The 20,469-nt window shown below is 38.0% G+C and overlaps 1 pseudogene across 1 annotated transcript in view; it reads right to left on the bottom strand.

Annotated features, from left to right (window-relative positions):
- Positions 1–20,469, bottom strand: part of LOC308501481 (dynein light chain roadblock-type 1-like) — a 54,242-nt pseudogene that overhangs the window by 33,427 nt on the left and 346 nt on the right. The window contains exon 2 of the transcript in view: positions 18,458–18,516. The product of the transcript in view is annotated as a dynein light chain roadblock-type 1-like (transcript). The remainder of the gene's footprint in view (positions 1–18,457; positions 18,517–20,469) is intronic.

The raw sequence follows: 20,469 nt of genomic DNA, 5'->3' as shown, positions 1-20,469 counted from the left end.
CATTAACAAGTTATTGTAGTTAAAGTTATTTTAACATTTTTCTTTTAACCTTCATACCAGAGTTATAAGTGACTTTCCCTCCACCATTACAGCATTAGAATATTCTGAATTTAACTATATATTTACCTTTACCGGTGAGTTTTATACTTTGATATGTTTTCCTGTTACTAATTAGTGTCTTTTGGTTTCTGCCTGAAGAACTCCCTTTAACATTTCTTGCAGGGCTCGTCTGATGGTAATGAACTATCTCTCTTTCAATCCTGAAGGCAGCTTTGCTGGATAAAGTATTCTTGATTGGCAGAGTTTTTTCTTCCAGCACTTTAAATATGTCATACCATTCCCTTTTGGCCTGCAAAGTTTCTGCTGAAAATCTGCTAATAGTCTTATGAGGATTGCCTTGTATGTAGCAAGTTACTTTTTCCTTGCTGCTTTTAAGATTCTCTTTTAACAGTTTAATTATAATGTGTCTTGGTGTGGGTCTCTTAGGATTCACCTTGTTTGGAAATCCCTAATTTCTGGATCTGGATGTCTATTTCTTTCCCCAAGTTAGGAAAATTTTGTCATTATTTCTTTGAATAAGATTTCTGCCCCCTTTTCTCTCTTTTCTCCTTCCCAGGACCCTATAATGCATATCATAGTCTCCTCTTATTTGTAGTTTCAATTTTTGTGGTTTTTGTTGCCACAGTGAACCATAGTCTGAAAATATTAAATGGAAAATTCCAGGAATAAACAATCCAATAAACAATTTATGAGTTTTAAATTGTGTGCCATTCTGAGTAATGTGATGAAATTGCCCATCATCCCACACCATCCTGCCCGGATATGAATCATCCCTTTGTCCAGGATATCCATGCTGTACACACTATGCACCCATTAGTCACTTAGTTGCTATTTTGGTCATCACATCAACTGTCATGTATCACAGTGCTTGTGTTCAAGTAACCCTTATTTTACTTGAGAATGGCCCTAAAGTGCAAGAATAGTGATGCTGGCAATTCATACATACTAAAAAGAAGCTGCAAAATGCTTTCTTTAATGGAGAAGGTGAAAGTTCTTATTTTTAAAAAGGAAAGAAAAATAAATCATATGCTGAGGTTGGTAAGATCTATAGTAAGAACAAATCTTCTATTCATGAAATGTGAAGAAAGAGAAAGAAATTTGTACTTGTTGTGCTGTCACACCTTAAACTGCAAAAGTTATGGCCATAATATGTGATAAGTGCTTAGTTAAGAAGGAAAAGGTATTAAATTTGTGGGTGGAAGACATAGCAGAAAACGTTTTCCAACTGATAGCAATGTGTTGCACCAGAAAGCATTGAGCCTATTTGAAGACTTCGGCAAAGGATACCCTGAAATGAGTGACCACAGTCACATAACTTTTGTTACACTATATTGTTATAGGTGTTCTATTTTATTATGTTATTATTGTTCACCTCTTATTTTACCTAATTTATAAATTTACCTAATTTATAAATTAAACTTTATTTTAATATATATATGTACCTAATATATAAATACCTAATTTATATATGCCTAATTTATAAATGTAATATTTTTACCTAATTTATAAATTAAACTTTATTATAGGTATGTATGTATAGGAAAAAAACAGTGTATATAGGGTTTGATACTATCCATGGGTTCAAGCATCCAGTAAGGGTCTTGGAATGCATCCTCTGCAGATAAGAGGGGATTGCATATGTTGGTCCGTTTGATGTTGTCTCATAAATCACTTAAACTTTTTTCACTCTTTTTTTGTTCATGGTCTTTTTTGCTCCTCCAATTGGATGAATTTCACTACCATTTCCTAGAGTCTAATGACCCTTTCTTCTGCATGATCTAGTCTCCTGTTGAACCCCTCTGTTTAATTTTCCAGATTAGTTAGTATAGTCTTCACATCTGTGGTTTCTACTCAACACTTTTTAATTAGTTTCTATCTTTTTGTTGAAATTCTTACTTTTTCATGTATTGTTCTTCTGACCTGGGTAAACATCTTTATGACTATTATTTTGAACTCTATCAGGTAAATCACATATTTCTATTTCATTTAGATATGTTTCTGGCGTGCTGGTGTTTTCTTTTAGGTGGAATATATTTCTTTATTTCTTCATTTTCCTTAGCTGTTTGTGTGTGTTTCTGTGCATCAGATAAAACAGACACCTCTCCTAATCTTGACAGGGTAATTTTGTGTAGAGATGAATTTCGTCAGTCAGTCTGACTCTTAGTTGTCTCTCAAACCTTTGTGATTGTCCAAGTTGCCTTGTTTGTTCTTCGTGCCTCCCAGTACTTGAGGGTGTGGAAAAACCAGTCAGTGTCTTAAAGGGGAGGATTGCAGTCAGCCCCCATACGCAGTTATTGAAACTCAGACCTTCAGATAGCAGCTGGGAAGGTAGGCAGTTAGGCCCCTTCCAGGGAGAAACTGAACTATGGGTGTTTTTGCTTGCTTTCTCTGTGCATGGCCCAGGTGTATAGCCATGGGCAGTGGGTACTCTCACACCCATTAAGAACTACTTTGTTTGCTGTAGTCCTGTGGGATTTATGAATGCAAACCCCATTGACTACCAGAACCAGACAATCCAAGACATATCTCTTGGGCAGCAACCATGAAACCTGGGGCACCAGACATGTGTACAAGCTTTTTCTAGGGAGATACTGGTGACTTGGCGAGAACTAGAGGGAGAGGGCAGAGGAGGTGTTCACAGTCTCTGTCGGTCTCCAGAGATGATCCTGATGGTCATTTATTAAGTAGTTGTGGATTAATGAGATCCCCTCTAGACTACTTAACAGCCCACGCCATTGGCCACATGTTCTAACTAAAACCCAATGTAGAAAGGAGTCCATTCCAGAACTTCCGCCAGAAGTTCCAATTGGTTATGGGAAGGGTACTGGTGGCTCAGTACCCTTATGGTACCTGGTGGCTCAGAACTAACTTTTTGCCTGTGTTTCACAGAGAAGAAGTCTGTCCGAATTTAGGGTAGACCTCAGGTGGTTTCAGAGTCACCAGCAACCTTACTTAAGACTAATGGCAAAAGACATAATTTGATTTTTTAAGTAGCACATGAAATAATAAGAGACCCTTTCCTATTTTCTTTTTCTTTTTCTTTCTCTCAAATGTCTCAGATGGGAGGCTTTTGATCTGTTCCTTAAACATTAAAAGAAAGTGCTTTTTTTTTCTCAAGGAAACAAAATCATGGGAGACATATTAACTTTGCATCTTTGGACTCACTTGTGATCTTGCCTAAATACATCAATAATGGACCAGGATGAGGATATAAAGAATGATGCAGTAGGATTCTACAACCATGAAAGGGTTGTATCCCAACATATTTATTTCTGGTTGCCTCATATGCCATTTTCCACCAGGAAGCAAGACGATGGTATTTATGGCTGGCTCTCCGAGCAGGTGTTGAATGTGTGTCTTCAAAATGTAGGTGCTGCTACAGGAAGTGGCGACTTTAACTTAAGTCAGTAATATTCTTGAAATAACATCTCTTCCAGCTGGTCTTCCCCATTCCTTGACCTACTTTATGTGTGAGAGGTTAGAAACTACCTCTTTTCTGAGGATCATTTGTTTTTCTAAGAGATTTAATAAAATGTCAGTTCAGTATGGTGTATAAAAAAATTATAATATGGCTGGGACTTTACAGTTACTTTAATAACATCTTTTTGTTGTTGTTGTTTTTGTTTGTTAGTTTGTTTTGGCAGTTCAGTTCAATGACCTCTAAGTGGGGGTAAAGATTACCACCAAAATGAACAGCTAGTCTTCAAATTGCTCCATAGGGTCTTAAAGAGTTAATTTACAGGACTCAGATAAGGTTGATTTTGTGTGTGTGTGTAGTGTCAGTATCACCATTTCCGCCCCACCCCCCTTGCCCCGATTCTCAGTAAAAGGTGTATTGCACATGTCAAGAAGCTCTGAAAGCCAAGCAGGAGATTGAAAGCGAGGTTTACAAAATGCTTCTTTTAATTGGGATCTCACTTGAAGATTTAGGGCAACAGATTTCAAACCCAAGTTTTTATTTGTTTACAGTGAACAAAATATATCATTTTTAATGGAAAGATATTTGGTCAACTCCCATTAACTGGACATCAGTTTGATGAGCAGAGAAAATAGCATATAAGTTAGATTTCTTTCAGAATATACTTTAAAAAAAAATTTAAGATTAAAAAAGTGCTTAAGAAATATCTCTTGGACTCAAAAAATAAGTTTTGCAAAGAACAGGTGACATTAGTAGTTCACAAAAACCTGTGTCCCAATTTATTATTCAATGTTATTTTGGAAACGAGTAGACATAATGAACTTCATCTTTCTGGAGGTCAGCCTGTCCCAGGACACCAATTTCCACACACAAGCCCTAGATATGTTGTGAATGTCTACAGACTATTCTTTACATCCATCTCTTACTTTGGTGACATGAGTAACCAGACTCTGAATAGCACTTCTCAGTGAAGCTTAAGCTATCTGTTGGGAAAGGCCTGGCCCAGGACTTATGATAAAGACTCCAATTCACCTCAGGAATTAAGACAAGGAACACCATACCCTGACTACATAGGATCCACCTATCTTCTTATTTGTTGACTTAACTAAACACAGCACTATGTATTCCTTTCAGCCAATTTCACTCTAAAAATCAAATGCTGTAGTGAAATTAATTGTATGCATGGCAAGCTATAACAGCTAATAGAATGGACAAATTGAATAAGCCATTCCATGTGCAATGCACTCTGCTGGGATTTGCTGGCCAGGCTGCTGTTTTATGCTTATTACAACCTTTCCAGATTTTATCTCATTCTCCCAAACAATCTTCTGCCTCCATAATTTCAGTTTTCTAATTATATCTACTATTTGGGGAGCCTATCATACTTGTCCCCCACTTTAATATAGACCTATTTGATGTAGTTTATGCCTATAATACTTGTCCCCTCTTTAAAATAGAACTGTTAGATGTAGTTTAGTTTCCCATTTAGCCTTTAATCCTGAATCCTGTGTATGTTCTATTTATTGGTTACGTGTGTGTGTGTGTGTGTGTGTGTGTGTGTGTCACTCTCAGTTTCACCCCTCTCTAACTCTGCACTCTTGCAGGGAAAGTTCTTAGAACATTTGGCCCTTAAATTTTGATGAAAACCAGACACTAATATGATGAGCTGCATGACAAGTTTTGAAGAAAGAAAGGAAGGATTTAGGGAAAATAACTGCCTGAATGTCTACTGAGCACTTTATCACATGTTATTCATTTGTTGTCACAGCAAAGCAGAGTATTGCAATAGAAGGAGCATGGACTTTGAAACTAGCAGATAGAGTTGGACTTCTGGTAAAGCTACCTACTCACCTATTGACCTTGGGCAAGTTACTTATGAACATAAAATTCCTTGGCTAAAAAGGAATCCTTACAACAACCCAATTTGATATTGTTGTAAGAAGACGCGATTGTTGAAGTGGCACTCAGTTTTGTTATTTCCTTTTCCTGATGAGGAAAAGTAGAGAGTATGGAAACTGAGGGTGCTTATGACTTTGGTTAAAGTTAGTTTTAAATCCTAGCTCTAGAAAGCATCTTTCTCTCTCTCCCTCTCTCTTTCTGTCTCTCTGTCTCTGTCTCTCTCTGTCTCTCTCCGTCTCTCTGTCTTTGTCTGTCTGTCTGTCTCTCTCTCTCTATATATAGATAGATAGATAGATAGATAGATAGATAGATAGATAGATAGATAGATAGATAGATAGATAGATAGATGACCTATCTATCTATCTGTCTGTCTGTCTGTCTGTCTGTCTGTCTGTCTGTCTGTCTATCTATCTATCTATCTATCTATCTATCTATCTATCTATCTATCTGTCCAATCTCAGAGACCTAGCTTTTTCCCCGGATAATCAGCAACCTCTGAAGCAGCAGAAGACAGTAGCTGGGACCTGACTAATAATCATCCAGTCCGGACCTCTAGCAGGTGAAAAATAACATCTTGACCTAAGTTATGGTTCAGTTCTTGAACCCTAAGGTGAAAACATCCCCAGCTACTTTCCCATGAAAGAAGACCGAGGAATGCTGGAACAGACCTCAGAACTGTCCCCAAGACCTGAAGAAATGATTCATTGCCCTTACTTCACCTCCGAACAATCAGCGGCCAGCACCACCCGGAATCCCTAAGCCACGGTGTCTAGTGATTTTTGCCCTATATAATCTGTAACGTACACACCATCTAGGAGTTCAGGCTTTGCGCATTAGCTCCCTATTCTCCTGGGTGGTATCATTCATAACTAAATAGCCACTCTTTCTCCTCTGTAATTCTCCGTGTTCAGTGTTTGGCTCTGTTAGTGCCAGGTGGACAAACTCTTTCTGTTCTGTAACAGTATGTTATAGGATCAATACGTATGTGTTTTAAAACCAACCTACAGCTCTAATGAGACTAAGTAAACTAATTGGTATATTTCAACCACTTCAGTAAAACTGGCTTCCAACATGTTTCTGCTTTCATGGAAATAAATTTAGGTTAATTCCCTTCTCCCACAGTTGCCTGAGGGGTGCATCTTTACACTTCCTCAGGATGGAATGACATTCACAAAGATGTTTTGCTGGGTCCTTTGGAAGAGACAACTCATTTTCCCTACAGAAGACCAGGAATAGATGTTCCATCTTAGTCTATAATATTTTGATGTTGCCATTTGTTACATAAAAGATTCATTTGCCTAGGAAAATTTGCTGAAAGCTTTCAAACCTCTATCTTAAATTGTCATGAAAATGGCAATAATATGTCTACCAGAGTATTTTTTCTTTTTCACTCGTGTAATTTTGAAGGTCTCCAAAAAGGTAGACAAGAGATACGAAATCAGAATTGGCATTCGGCAAAATGGCCAGCACAGAGGACATTTACTTTTGAGGGTTCACCTGTCTTACCTTGTCTGCCTTTCTCTCTGCTCTTCCACATTCTAGTCCTTTCTTATCATCCCCTATTTTAAACATCCTTGTAAACCCAGGCAATACCTATCCTGTAGTTCTCTCCAGCCTTTTCTCCTGACGAAACATATTAATTAATTATTTTCAGCTCTGATATACTTGGAAAAGCTATGGCAGACTAATTCATCTTATGGACTCAGAAATGATTTACTCTATTACTGCTCAGGGGTGAGGGAAGGGAGGAAAGTTTGGAACTAATATAATTGATGTAAATTAATTATATACTGTGTATATATTATACAGATATACTATGCCATTTTTATCTGACAACAACCATATGAGGTACCTATTTCAATTTTCTTATTTACAGGTGAGCAACTTGATGCTTTGAGAGGTAAAGTTGCCCAAGAAGGAAACGTCATAAATGGCAGAGGTTGAATTTGATTCCAGGTTTTTAAGATTCCAGAGCACTACACCATTTATCTCTGCACTATCTGAAGGGTTTGCATTTCGCCTGGAGTCAGGCCCTGACCACAAAGGTCACGGCGTCCCCAGCACAATGGCAGGCTAGAGTAGGGATCACCCTCCTCCCACTCCCTTGAGCTAGCTAGAGCCTAGTAGAAACCTCTTTTCATTTCTCTCTCATTCTAATTCAAGAGATACCCCCTTTTTAAACAAACAAACAAAAATAGGGACAGTTTCCTTGACCTGCTATTGTTTTCCTTTGACCAAGAATCTTTAACCCAAGTGTAAAACAGCAGGGAGAGAGTGTAGAGACCCTGGGTGTTGAAGAAGATGAGGAGGAAGAGCAAAGTCTCTTTCGGGGCAGCACAGAAGACCTCAGGCTGGGCCCCTTGAAGAAAGCTGAGTCAAGTCTACTTTAAGTGGGACAAGCCAAAGGCTCTCTGAAGCACTCTGGGAGTTCCTCTGCCAGCTGCTCCTTCAGGCTCTCAAAAGCCAGACCTTGCTTAAGGAGGAAGAAAAAACAAAATTTCCTAGAGTTTAGAGAACTGAACTGATAACGGGTCCATATGGGATTAGAAACCCAGGGTGTTTAAACAACAGTCCTTTTTTTTTTTTTTTTTAAACTGAGTGAACTGTCCTAATTTTTTAAGGTCAATGTTCTATAAGGTCATTGCCAACGGGTGTGGACCATGGATCTGAACCAAATTCCCAATTGGGAAACAGCTCAGCATTTCCTTCTCAACAATGCTAGTCCATTGCTTTTTAATGAAACCATTTGGGGACTGAGGGGGCAGGTGAAACAGAAAGAGAAAAGAATAGAGGGGTACAGAGTTTTGAAGGAGCTTATTATGCCATTTTAGGATCAACATCGCAGGTTGTTTGTGTTAAGATTCTATGAAGTAAACTGAAAGGACTCACTTGGTAACATACTAAATATCAACGTCTCTTTTTTTTTCTGTTGTGGCTGGACTGATGGCAAGCAGGGGTAGGGTGGGGTAAGTAAGTAAACACAGGTTATTTTTAAAAAAACAAACCCTTGTTGTAAAGAAGAGTACACTTTGTATAGACAGGTGCTGATCGATTTGAAACTCAAGAACTGGGTGCTTATTATTTAACACTCTGGAAAATAAATAGGCAGTTTTGCTTGTGCTCTGGAATTTACTGCTACCCTTTCAACCCTCCAAACAAATTAGGGGGCGACCTGCTGGATTGGCAGGATCTATGGGGAAAAAAGTGAAACACCTCCCAACACCAGAAACAGTCACCCTTTCAAAAGGAGAACATTCAATCTAATCTGTTGTCCTTGAGTTCCAGTTCAAGATCTTTACTTCAGCTCATCCATGTTAAAAAAGGAAAAAACAAAAAACACATGGTAGTGGGGGGTGGGGCTGATGAGTAAAATATTTAACAATATCAAGAGGACATAGACAGCAAAATCTGGACTATAGAAAAATTCCAGGTTGTCCAGACTGAAGGAACAACCAGATTTTTTTTTTTAAGAAAATAAGTTGGCACATGCAAGAGAGAGAATGAGGACTTTATAAATTCAGAGACAAAAGAGACATGTCAACCAATAGCAATGTATGGATCTTATTTTGATCCAGGTGAAAACAAAATGTAAAAATAAATGAGTAAATAATATGAGAAAAATACTTATGAGACAACGGGAAAATTTGGACACAGTGAATATCTGAACGTATTAAGGAATTACTGTTGATCTGTCAGATGTGATAGCAGAATAGCGGCTGTGTTTTAAAAATAAGTCCTAATCTTTTAGAAATGCAAGAAATATTTCTACAGATAAGGTTAAAGCTTTGGATTTGTTTCCAGGGGTGAATAACGGGGGGAGGGGGGACGTGTGTGTGTTCAGGGAATGGATGGAACTATATGTCCAATAGATTGGCTTTAGGGGGACAATTGTTGAGGCTGGGGGTTCATTATACTATTCTCTCTACTTTTGTATACATTTGAAATAGTCCATAAGAAAACGTTAAAGGGAAAAACCTGCTAGATCATGCTGTGATCTTTTGAACACCAGAGCTACCCTCTCTAAAACCTGACAGCGCTGGGCCAATACGTGTCTTCAAAAGACTGAGAGAACGCCCCCCCTGATCCCTTTTAAAATAATTTTTGAGTTATTTAAACAAACTCATTATCTTGCACCAGAACAAAACCACAAATGCTCCTTTTTTCATTCCCTATAGAAAACATGGTAGGATGGAACTGAATAAAATCTGAATGCAAATGAAAGGGACTAAACCATGATAAGGACCGTCTATAGCCGAGGTTAAGTTTCAAGGTGGGCTTAAATTCACAGCCAGCATGGGGCAGCCCACTACACTCCAGGTTCCACAGCTGTCGCAACAATGGCCACTGTTTATGACATCTAGGCCCTGGTGACGTGTCTTTTACTTGTGTACCTTGGTATGTCACAAAACTCAAGATAGTTTTGTTTCGTGGTTGACATCATTCTTTTGCCATGGATTTTGTTGCAGGTTTCCTGAACAAGCACCACATCCTTACAAGGCTTTCTAGAACAGAGCAAAAATGCCCTTCATATCTTTGAAAGGCATCTAAGGAATTGGTCCTGCTCTTTTTATAGAAGGACATCTTGAGGAAGATTCAGTTACACCTTCTGGGTGATGACTCTAAGCTACTTACAAAAAAAAAACAAGAGGGCTGATCTCTATGTTAGACAAGCAGAATAACAGGGTAATAAAAGCTAAGACTCTTGGGAGATTCCTACTTACTCATGGACCAGCGTTGATGGTTGAACCGAAGTGTTTGCTGGGACAGACTCTGGAGAACAGGGGCCAATGATATACATACAGGAAGCCAATGAATGTGTTGCAACCTGGAGCCACCACAGACTGGCCAGAGGCAGTCTTGCAGAGACTCACCACCAGCAGCTAAAAAGGACCCATGATATTATTTCTGTCTTAATTTGCATGCTTGACCCACCCAGTGCCCAGAATAAAAGAAAAGTAAAGAAGGAGGGAGAGGCAGAAAAGGAACAGAGAAGAGAAAAGAAGGCTGCTGACCAGCAAACGCTCATGAAAGGAAGGGAGTGTGTCTGTCCTCCTGGGACTCTGCTTCTGCATCTTGTTTTTGTTTTGTTTGTCAGACCACTTTCCCATTTCACTCCACCTACCACTCTTCACCAAAACAAGCCTAAATTTACTTCTAAATGAAAAAGAAAACTGTTCCTTGAGCTGACACTAGTGTGTAGTTTGAAAAAACTCATAGCAGATTTAAGAGTATAAGTCTACATTTTTTCTAGTTTTATTAAGCGATAGTTGGCAAATAACATTGTGTTAGTTTAAGATGGACAACATAATGATTTGATATATGTATTGCAAAATGATTACCAGAGTAAGTTTAGTTAACATCCATCACCTCAAATAATTGCAATTCTTTTTTTCTTGTGATGAGAACTTTTAAGCTCTACTCTCTTGGCAACTTTCAAATATACAGTACAGTAGGGTCACCACGTTGTACATTACATCTCCAGGACTTACCTGTGTTATAACTGGCAGTTTGTACCTTCTGGCTTCCTTCACCCCTATATCACAGCCACCACTCCTGCCTCTGGCAGCCACCAGTCTATTCTCTACCTATGTGTTCCAAGTTTTAAGATTCCACATGTCAGTGATGCCATGCAGTATTTGTCTTTCTTTATATGGCTTATTTCACTTAGCATAATGCCCTCAAGGTCCATCCATGTTCTCACAAATGGCAAGACTTCATTTTTTTTTAAATGGCTACATGATATTCCATTATATATATATATGGCAAGTTTTCTCTAGCCATTCCTTTATTGACAGCTACTTATGTTGTTTCCATATCGTGGCTATTATGGCTAATGCTGCAATGAACATGGACATGAAGATACCTCTTTGATATCCTGTTTTAATATCCTTTGGATAAATACCCAGAAGTAGGATTGCTGGATTATGTGGTAATTCAATTGTTAATGTTTTGAGGACCCGCCATACTGTTTTCCATAGTGACTATACCACTTTGCTTTCCCACCAACAGTGCACGAAGGTTCCCTTTTCTCCACATCCTTGCCAACACTTACCTCTTGTCTTTTTGATGCTACACATTCTAATGGGTAAGAGGTGATATCTCATTATGGTTTTGATTTACATTTCCCTGACGATTTGGTGATGTCGAACATCTTTTCATGTACCCGTTCTCCTTAGGCACCTTCTGGCTATGACAGTTTCTCAGAGCTTCCATGTTTTGATGACCTTGACAGTTTTCAGGAGTACTGGTCAGGAATTTTGTGGAATGTCCTTCAACTAGGATTCAACTGATATTTTACTACTACTGATGAGTATACTTTGGTTATGAGTTTTGGGAAGGAAGTTCTTTAAACTTTTCATTGTAACTTCTGAACATCAGATCGTTGTTCCTTCAGCTCTCTTCAAAGCCAAGTGGCTTTAGGTGGCAAGAAACTTACTCTGGGTATATGTCACTCCTGTACCCTGCATATTTGTTATTATTTGCCTTAAAGCACCTTTTGCTGTTTATGCTGCTAAAGGATTAAAGCATTTTTAGAAACTGGGGACATGCTTGGCAATAGCTATTGAAAGAAAAAGTATGTATGGAACTCACTTCTAATTATAGCGGCTGTGCAGCGAGAGTTAAAAAAATTAAACATTAGCAATGAATTATTTTAGTCACAAACATGAATGGTATATAAGTTCTCTGTTCCTGTCAAATATGGGATTTTAATTATTTTTTCTGAAATAACTTATGCCTTTTTCCATTTTTAATTTTAGTTGCTACAGAATCAGGTTTATCTTTCATACTGTTTTCTGGTGCTGTTTTCATATCTTCCAGCAGAACTGAGGTTTGGAAAGACTATACTAAAAATTACACTAGATTACATCAAAAAGAAAACTGTAGACCAATATTGTTATGAATATTACTGTAAAAATAATTTAAAAACATAATACAGCAGTTCATTAAAATAACAAAAACAATACAACCCAAGACTGAACCTAAACATTCGAAACTTACATGAGGGCAACTGTAAAACACGGTTGAAGGTGGAAAAACATACCATGTTCTTGGATAGGAAGACTCAACACCATAAACATGCCAGTTTTCCCTAAGTTAATTTACAAATTTAATGTAATCCCAATAAAGTTAACTTTAGGGCTTATTCCTAGAGCAAGACAACTTGATTATAACTTCATCTAGAAGAGCATACAAGCAAGAATAGTCAGGAAACACCCAAAATGCAGATCAGGGACAGGGGTAACTTTATAGAAGTAACATTAATGAAGCCTCTATTTTAAAACAGTGTGGCCAATGGAAGAGAATAGAAGACACTGAAATAGACCTCATTACATACATAAATGTATTATAGAATGCCGTGAAGGTGGCATCTCAAATCAGAGAGGAAAAGTTGATTTTTATTAGTGGTGTTGGGATAATTGAATGATCATATAGGAAAAAAATGATGTCTTTTCATACTGTATACCTGCATATAATCCAAATGAAACAATGATCTATAATGCAAAAAAAAAATGAAGCTATACAGGTACAATAAGTAAACATGGATTAATTCCTTTATAACCTGGGAGTGGGAACATTTTCCTTTATTATGATTCAGAATCTAGAGCAACTAGAATTTTATTACTTAAAAATACAAATTTGCATAGTAAAAAGACACCTGTAATAAAGTAAAATGGAAGATGACAAACTGGGGAACAAATATGAGCAACTTAAAGCACAAAGCATTATCAATACCCTCTAACCAAACACCATCAAGAACACACCTACAGATCAACAAATTAATATCAAAGTGCCTTGCAACAAAGAAGCCTGCACACCATGGGGCACTGTAGTAGGACTCAGGGAGAGCGTTTTGCAAATGACTTATTACAGGAGTTAAGAATTGGTTAGGTAACTTTGGACAGGGTTCAAAGAAGAGGGACTTTGCTCTGGATTGAATGCTATCAAGAAAAACGGAGAAAATCTATTATTGAATATCTAAACAAGACTTACGTATAAGGTGGGAGACGTGAATAAAGGCTATAGCCATAACTGGTAGAAAAGCAGCCACCAGTCACTCATGTTAGCAGGATAGGAGGATGTGTGGTACTTTTGTGGTTTGCACAGTATATTTTGCTTTGTCTCACTTCATCGTGGTTGCAGAGCGGCCTTGTCTGATGTCGGTACTCTATGAGATCATTTATATCCAACAGAAGAACACCCAGGTCTAGCTGTCAGTACCAGACAAACTCCTGGCAGCACTGAGGTCGAGCTGTGGCAGGCCGCTTCTCAAATGTAGGGGGCTGCTTCTCTTTCTCTTGGGACAAATAGCCCTAATACACAAAGAGCTTCTAAAAAGAGAGACGAGACTAAAAACCTCAATCAACTGGGCTATCTAACACAGCTGCCACTAGTCACATGTGGTTATATAAATTTAAATTAATTAAAGTAATGAATTAAAACTTCGGTTCCTCAGGCACATCAGCCACATTTCAAATTATCCAACAGCACATCTGTTTAGTGGCTAATGAATTGATAATGCAGGTATAGAATGTTTCCATTATTGTAATTACATTGGACAGCACTGCTATAGACAAAATTACTAGAGAAATAGTTCGCTGAAAAAGAAATGAATATGGCTTTTAATCATATGAAACATTGCCCAAACTTACTCAGAAATGCACATCAAAACTACAGCGGGATCCATTTTCCCCTAAAAGATTAGCAAAAATCTAAAAGTTTGACAACATACTATATTGGTTAAACTGTAGGAAAACAAACATCCTCACACATTGCTGATGAGGATGCAAATCAGTACAAACCTTACAAAGAGGAATTTGGCAATCCAGTAAAATTACATGTGTATTTACCCTTTGACCCAGCAAACTCACAGAGTCCTACTTAACATTCCGAGGAAAACATAAAAAGACATGTAGAAGACTTGTTATTACTGCACTACTTTCGATAGCTAAAGATTGGAAAGAAACCAAATGTTGATCAATTGGGAAACTGATGAGTAAACGAGGGTACACCCACATAATGAAGTACTATGCAGCTGTCAAAAGTATTGAAGAACAGTTCTCAATGCCAATATGGAGTGATCTCCAGGATATACTTTTAGATGAGAAAACCAAGGCGGAGTAGGGTATATTTACTCTTTAGCTAAGAAATGGGAGAAACACATGCACGTGAATATGTACATGCATATACACATATTCTGCTTATATTTAAAAACAAACAAGAAATGGAAGGCTAATTATTTAAAAATGGCAATTTTATTAGGGAAAGGTGGTGGGTCAGAAGCTAGATTTCTCTGAACAAACATTGTCTTACTTGACTTTGGAACCATATAAGTATTTTACATAATTATAAAATCTGAAATTATTGAACAATTTTAAATTGAAAGTAATAATCCCTAAGAACTGAAAAGAAAAGGAAAACAATAAACCTGAATGCATATTCAGATGGTGGCAAAATCATATTGTGAAAATGATTTCTAGTCATTTTACACACAGAGGTTGACAACACATCCCTAATGGAATACACTCTAAGGAAAATAAGATCTTTCAAAACATGCAAACAAACACAACTATCTTAAACTGCTTTCAATAATATTGCTGGGGACAGTGTTGGTATGATTATTCTGAAACTGTTGTGCATGTTTTCTGAGATAAAGCAAATGAGAAGCTATATTATACTTGAATTCTAGCATTCCTCATGCTTAGAGATCCAAGATTCTCCATGTGGGAGAAAGGAGGTCCAGTTGAAAATCAAAGAGGTTAGACAAGAATCTGAATGGGAAATATCAGCATAAATTTATGATGTATTTCATCTTAATATATGTATATATATAATACATGGTGCCAAAAAATGTATACACATTTTAAGAAATGAAAACTATTAAAATTATAGTACTTAATACTTACTGATAACAAAAGACGAACACCAGTCATGTTTGACTTCTGCAATTACAAGAGATGCTCAAAGTGGTTACCATCAGGGCAGCTGGATGGCTCAGTTAGAGCGCGAGTTCTGAACAACAGGGTTGCCGGTTCTATTCCCCCATGGGCCAGTGAGCTGTGACTTCCACAACTAGATTGAAGACAACAAGCTGCTGCTGATTTGCCAGAGGGGTGGCAGGATGGATGGCCGGATGGCTCAGTTGGTTAGAGTGTGAGCTCTCAACAACAAGGTTGCTGGTTCAATTCCCGCATGGGATGGTGGGCTGCCCCCCCTGCAACTAAAGATTGAAAATAGCAACTGGACTTGGAGCTGAGCTGCGCCCTCCACAACTAGATTGAAGGACTTGGAGCTGATGGGCCCTGGAGAAACACACTGTTTCCCAGTATTTCCCAATAAAATTAAAAAACAAACAAACAGTGATTACCATCAGCGTCCAGACATGTCTGACTACGGCGAACTACTGCTTGAGTAATGTTGACCATAAGTATCCAATTTTATACACTTTTTTGGCTATATACATATATATTTCTAACAATGTTTATAACAAAATAAACAAAATATAATGTTATAAACAAAATATAATGTTTATAACAAAATATCCTAGAAATAATGACCAACCAGTAGCAATGAGCACTCTTAGTTCCCAGATTAAGGTTTCCAACACCATTTCCCACTTGGAGTGCGCTTTGTAAAAATAGCTGATTCTCTATGGGGCAGGAAATGCATAAAAGGAGCTGGAAACATCTTGTCGTATCAGATCGCAAGGAAGATATCAAAGAATCATATCAAATGATTCAGGAGCCAAGTAAAGGAGGCTCCCACTGCCCAAAGATGGGACAATTTAACCATCAAAAAGGACAATAACTGCAATGGGTTGAAACACATCAAATATGTTAAATCCATAAGTTTATAATGATAACAAACAAACAAAAAAGAACCTAATTGACCACAATTCATAGATACTAGGAAACATACGTTCTTTTTTAAACTGGTTAAACATTTATCCTGCCATTCCTAAGGAACTGCACAACTGTAGACAAATAGTAGATGCGAGAAATTTTCTCTTTATAGAAATAGTCTAGTTATAAATGTGAAAGAATAATAGAATTCTATTGTAATTGCAACACTTACTGAATGAATGGGTCTAGATAGGCAAGGCTATGGACATCAACAGAAAGAGACAATCAGTGTTATCTGCCTCCTAATGGAAGAACACACTCCCTTCCACGCATGAAGTCATCCCACCTAACAGAAATAATCAGAATCTGAAGTAGATTCTAGATCCAACAACCAATTTATAAGAGATACAGAAGACACAAGAATATGTTAAACAACACAACTTGGATACATAGAAAAATCCCCATTGTGGGAAATTCTACAGGAAAAATGACCCAGTGTCTTCAGCAAATAAATTATAACAGATAGGGATTGGTGAAGAGTATAGAGAAGAAGGACACTTTTTAAGATTAAAAGATATTTAAAAGGTGTAACAAACTGATAGCAGTATGTAGACCTTACACAAATCCTGATTCAAACACAAAAACTATAAAAAGTATTTTTATAATAAGATGTTTGGAAATTTGAACACTGAGTATTGATCATATTAGTAAATGATTATTATATTTGAGTATGATAATGGTACTGCAGCTATGTTTTTTTAAGTTCTTGTCTTTAAGGGATACATCCTGAAACATTTATATAACAATAATATGACGGGGGAAATGAATGGGAGTATAGAATCTATATTGCTATAACTATATCATAGATAAAACAAGATGGGCCATGAGTTGATTATTGTTGAAGCTGGTTAATGGATACATGAGCTCATTATACTGTTCTTTCTACTTTTGCATATGTCTGAATTTTCCACAATAAAAAGCGAAAACAAGATTTAAGACAAAATAAATAATCTTGATGGTGAGTATACAGATGTTCATTGTATTATTTCTATTCTTTTTTTAAAAATTGCTCATAAATAAAATCAAAGCAATTGTAAAAGAAACCACAATGAGGATAGAAACCACAGTGGGGATACTTAAATTGAGGGAAGGCCCTAGCTCTCTAAAATTTTATTTCTTAAAGAAAAATATAAAAGACCTAAAGTGAATGAGCAAAACATTAAAATCAGTTTGCGTGTGGTGGTGGGCATATAAGCATCTGCTTATTTTTGTCTGCCCCATTTGTTTGTTAGATTTTTCTGTAATTTAAATAGCAGTGGGTTTTTTTTTGTTTGTTTGTTTGTTTTTAAGTGTCTATGCAGTGCCAAGGTCACATTTGCCCTCTGGGCAAGATGCTTGTGGCCAGTCATAGAGATCACAAATAGATTTTGCACCTGGAGATTTTGTATCAGTGAGAAGTGGATAGAAAGACAGCGTGGCTGGAGAGAAGGGAGCACTCCCACACCATACTCTGCAGCTGACACAGGTCACAGAATGACACAGAATGCTAAGAAGCCATCCAAGTTGTCAATAAATGAATAAACATGGGGAAGAGATACCTCAAGGGTTAAGTATTTTCTCTACTCCCTCAGTGGGTACCTAAGGCACCCCCCTTCACACACACACCCCTGGTGGTCAGCACCTGGGTCCTTGACCAACAACTGCACTCTCAGAGCTGTCCTCTCTCCCCTGGGTCAGGCAAGTTCCAGCACTGTGAAGTTCAGCCAATTATTCATTGGCTGAAGTTCTTGCATAGTTTACTTAAACTTTTCCCATTTGTTTGGCTAATTCCTGAAAGCACCTCCAATTCAGATCTTGGAAACTGTGCAGAAGAGTGTATTTCTGGAGGAAATGCCTGCAACTAATAAAAAAAAAAAAAAAAAAAAAAAGAAAGAAAGAAAGGAAGAAAGAAAAAAAAAAACACCAAAGACATGTTCTGCTTCAAGTGGCAAGACCAAGCGTACTTCCCATTTTGACAAGCAGAATTTGAGATAAACCTTTGGGACTGTTGAGGGGTGGGGATGAGGATAACTTACTTCGAAGAGTTGAAAGGTGAACTGTGACCTCAGACTTTGCCAAACGAGGCTAGAGTCAGTAGGAAAGATTTTTGCATAGACATTGGAGTGTGGATCCTGAGGTCAGTAAAACTGTGGCCTTGCTCTGAATCCAAAGCAGCTTAGAGAAGAAAAAGACAAAATACCTTCATCTCAGCTGGCTTTCTTCCATCTATCTCTAGAGAGCCACATATCGTGCATTTATCTGGGAAAGAGAGGGCAGTGTTAAAGAAGGCATATTGTTGATTACTTCCTGCTGTAATTACTCTTCAATATTAATGTACTTTTGAAATAAACATTTCAAAAAAAGACCGACTGAAATGTCAGATTTCTAAAGGGAACAAAAGTTGTTTTAGTATCAGACAAAGCATATTTATTAAGCATTCATTCATTCATCTATGAAATATTTTAAAGCACCTACTATGTTCCTGATAGTGCTGCCAGGTTCTGAAGTAACCCAGAGGGCACAGTGGCTACTTACAAGGAGAGGCACTGGGTAAGGTTATACCAAGTTTTACTTCCATTAAATTAAATTAAAAACCTGTTAATTAAACATTTATATAATTACAGGCAGTCATTATCTGGGTTGTTTTTCAAAGGCCAAATTTGACTCAGTGAGCCTTTGATTACTAAAACAAGACGGCAGCAGTAGCAACATGAAACATCTCTTCAGAACAAAGCTCACCAAAGAAACTATTACACAGGAGGTTTAGCTCAGGAAAAAGCAACAGAGAAATAGCTCGGGGTACAAACCTCTTTATCTCGGCTTCCAAAGTGCAGTTTAACATTTTAAAAGGCTGGTTTGGGGAGCATTTCCCCCTGAAAGTTTCTTTCACCCATTTACAGTCAGGAAGTACAATAAAGCCATGAACACCTTCCACTCTCAGAGAGGATTATCCTGCCTTCGCTTACGTATTAGATTAAATAGCATTTTACTTCTCATCAAGCCTGAAGACAGGATGGCATTTGAGTCTGAGTCTTCCATTTTAACATGTGAATTGTTAACCAGAAGATGAGACCCGACTCTTAACCAGGCAGCCCTTATTGTTGTGAGAATTGGCAACTTTTGTCCATGAAGTTCTCTTCAGTAAAATGAGCACCTGAGGTCTGTAAATATCAAGACCGTTGCCTCCTTCCCTTGCACTGACCAACATTTTAGTGGTTGTTTCAATATTTATTTCTTTACTTATTTCTCCCCTGAGTTTCCCAAACTTTTCACACCTCAAAAGAAACAGATAAACTAGATCAGAACTCTTTAGACACCTCTCTAAACTGGATCCAAAATACATTCCCAGTTATTGGGCATTTTACAGACATGTCTGAATCATGCTCCCTAATTCATGGAAATGCTAGGATTATGCCAATTTCTCTTTAAATATTTACAGAACAAAGTGATCTGATACAAAAACTCATTGCGAAAGAATAATTGACCACTGATACCAAGATCCAAGATGGTGGCGGGGATAAACACTGTGTCTGCTTCCTTCGTGAACTCATTAAAATTATAACTGAATTATAGAACAATTAACCTGGAGAACCCTCTGAAGTCTAGTTGAACAGAAGTTTTATAACTAAGGATATAAAGAGGAAGCTACGTAGAAACTCGTAGGAGGAGTGGAGACGCAAAATGAGCTGGTCCTAAACCTCCATGTGGCAGTTGCGAATCAGAAGGAACATGTCAGCCATGGAGGTTACCCACAGTGTAGTGAAGGACTCCAGCCCCACACCAGGCTCACAAGCCCAGAGTACTGGTGCTGGGAAGAGGAGACCTCACAACATCTGGTTGTGAAAAACAGTGGGGATTCTGACCCTTCGAGTGGGATGGAAGCCTGAGGGAAAGCCACCCATCCGGTTAAGCGGCTGGCAGCACACACTCACCTGCTCACACGCACTCACCTTGGGCTCCGGCAGAGGGATGGTGACTTGGGGGTAGCAGTGGAGTGTTAGAGACATAGAGGGAGAGACTGAGGTATGTGGTTTCATGGTGAGTGCTGGAAGACAGCCACCATTTTCCCTGTGTGAGATCCTCCTCCCACGCAGCCGGCCAGCAGGCACCATCTTTCCTCTGCTGAGCCCACCCCTACCATGGCTAAATCTGCATCTGATTGGTCTGGTGAGCTCCCAGGCTCTGCCATGCTGACTCACTGGAATCCCACCC

The sequence above is a fragment of the Rhinolophus hipposideros genome (genome assembly GCF_964194185.1).
Source record: "Rhinolophus hipposideros genome assembly, chromosome: 8".
Taxonomy (NCBI): Eukaryota; Metazoa; Chordata; class Mammalia; order Chiroptera; family Rhinolophidae; genus Rhinolophus; species Rhinolophus hipposideros.
This window is presented reverse-complemented; position numbering and strand designations above follow the sequence as displayed.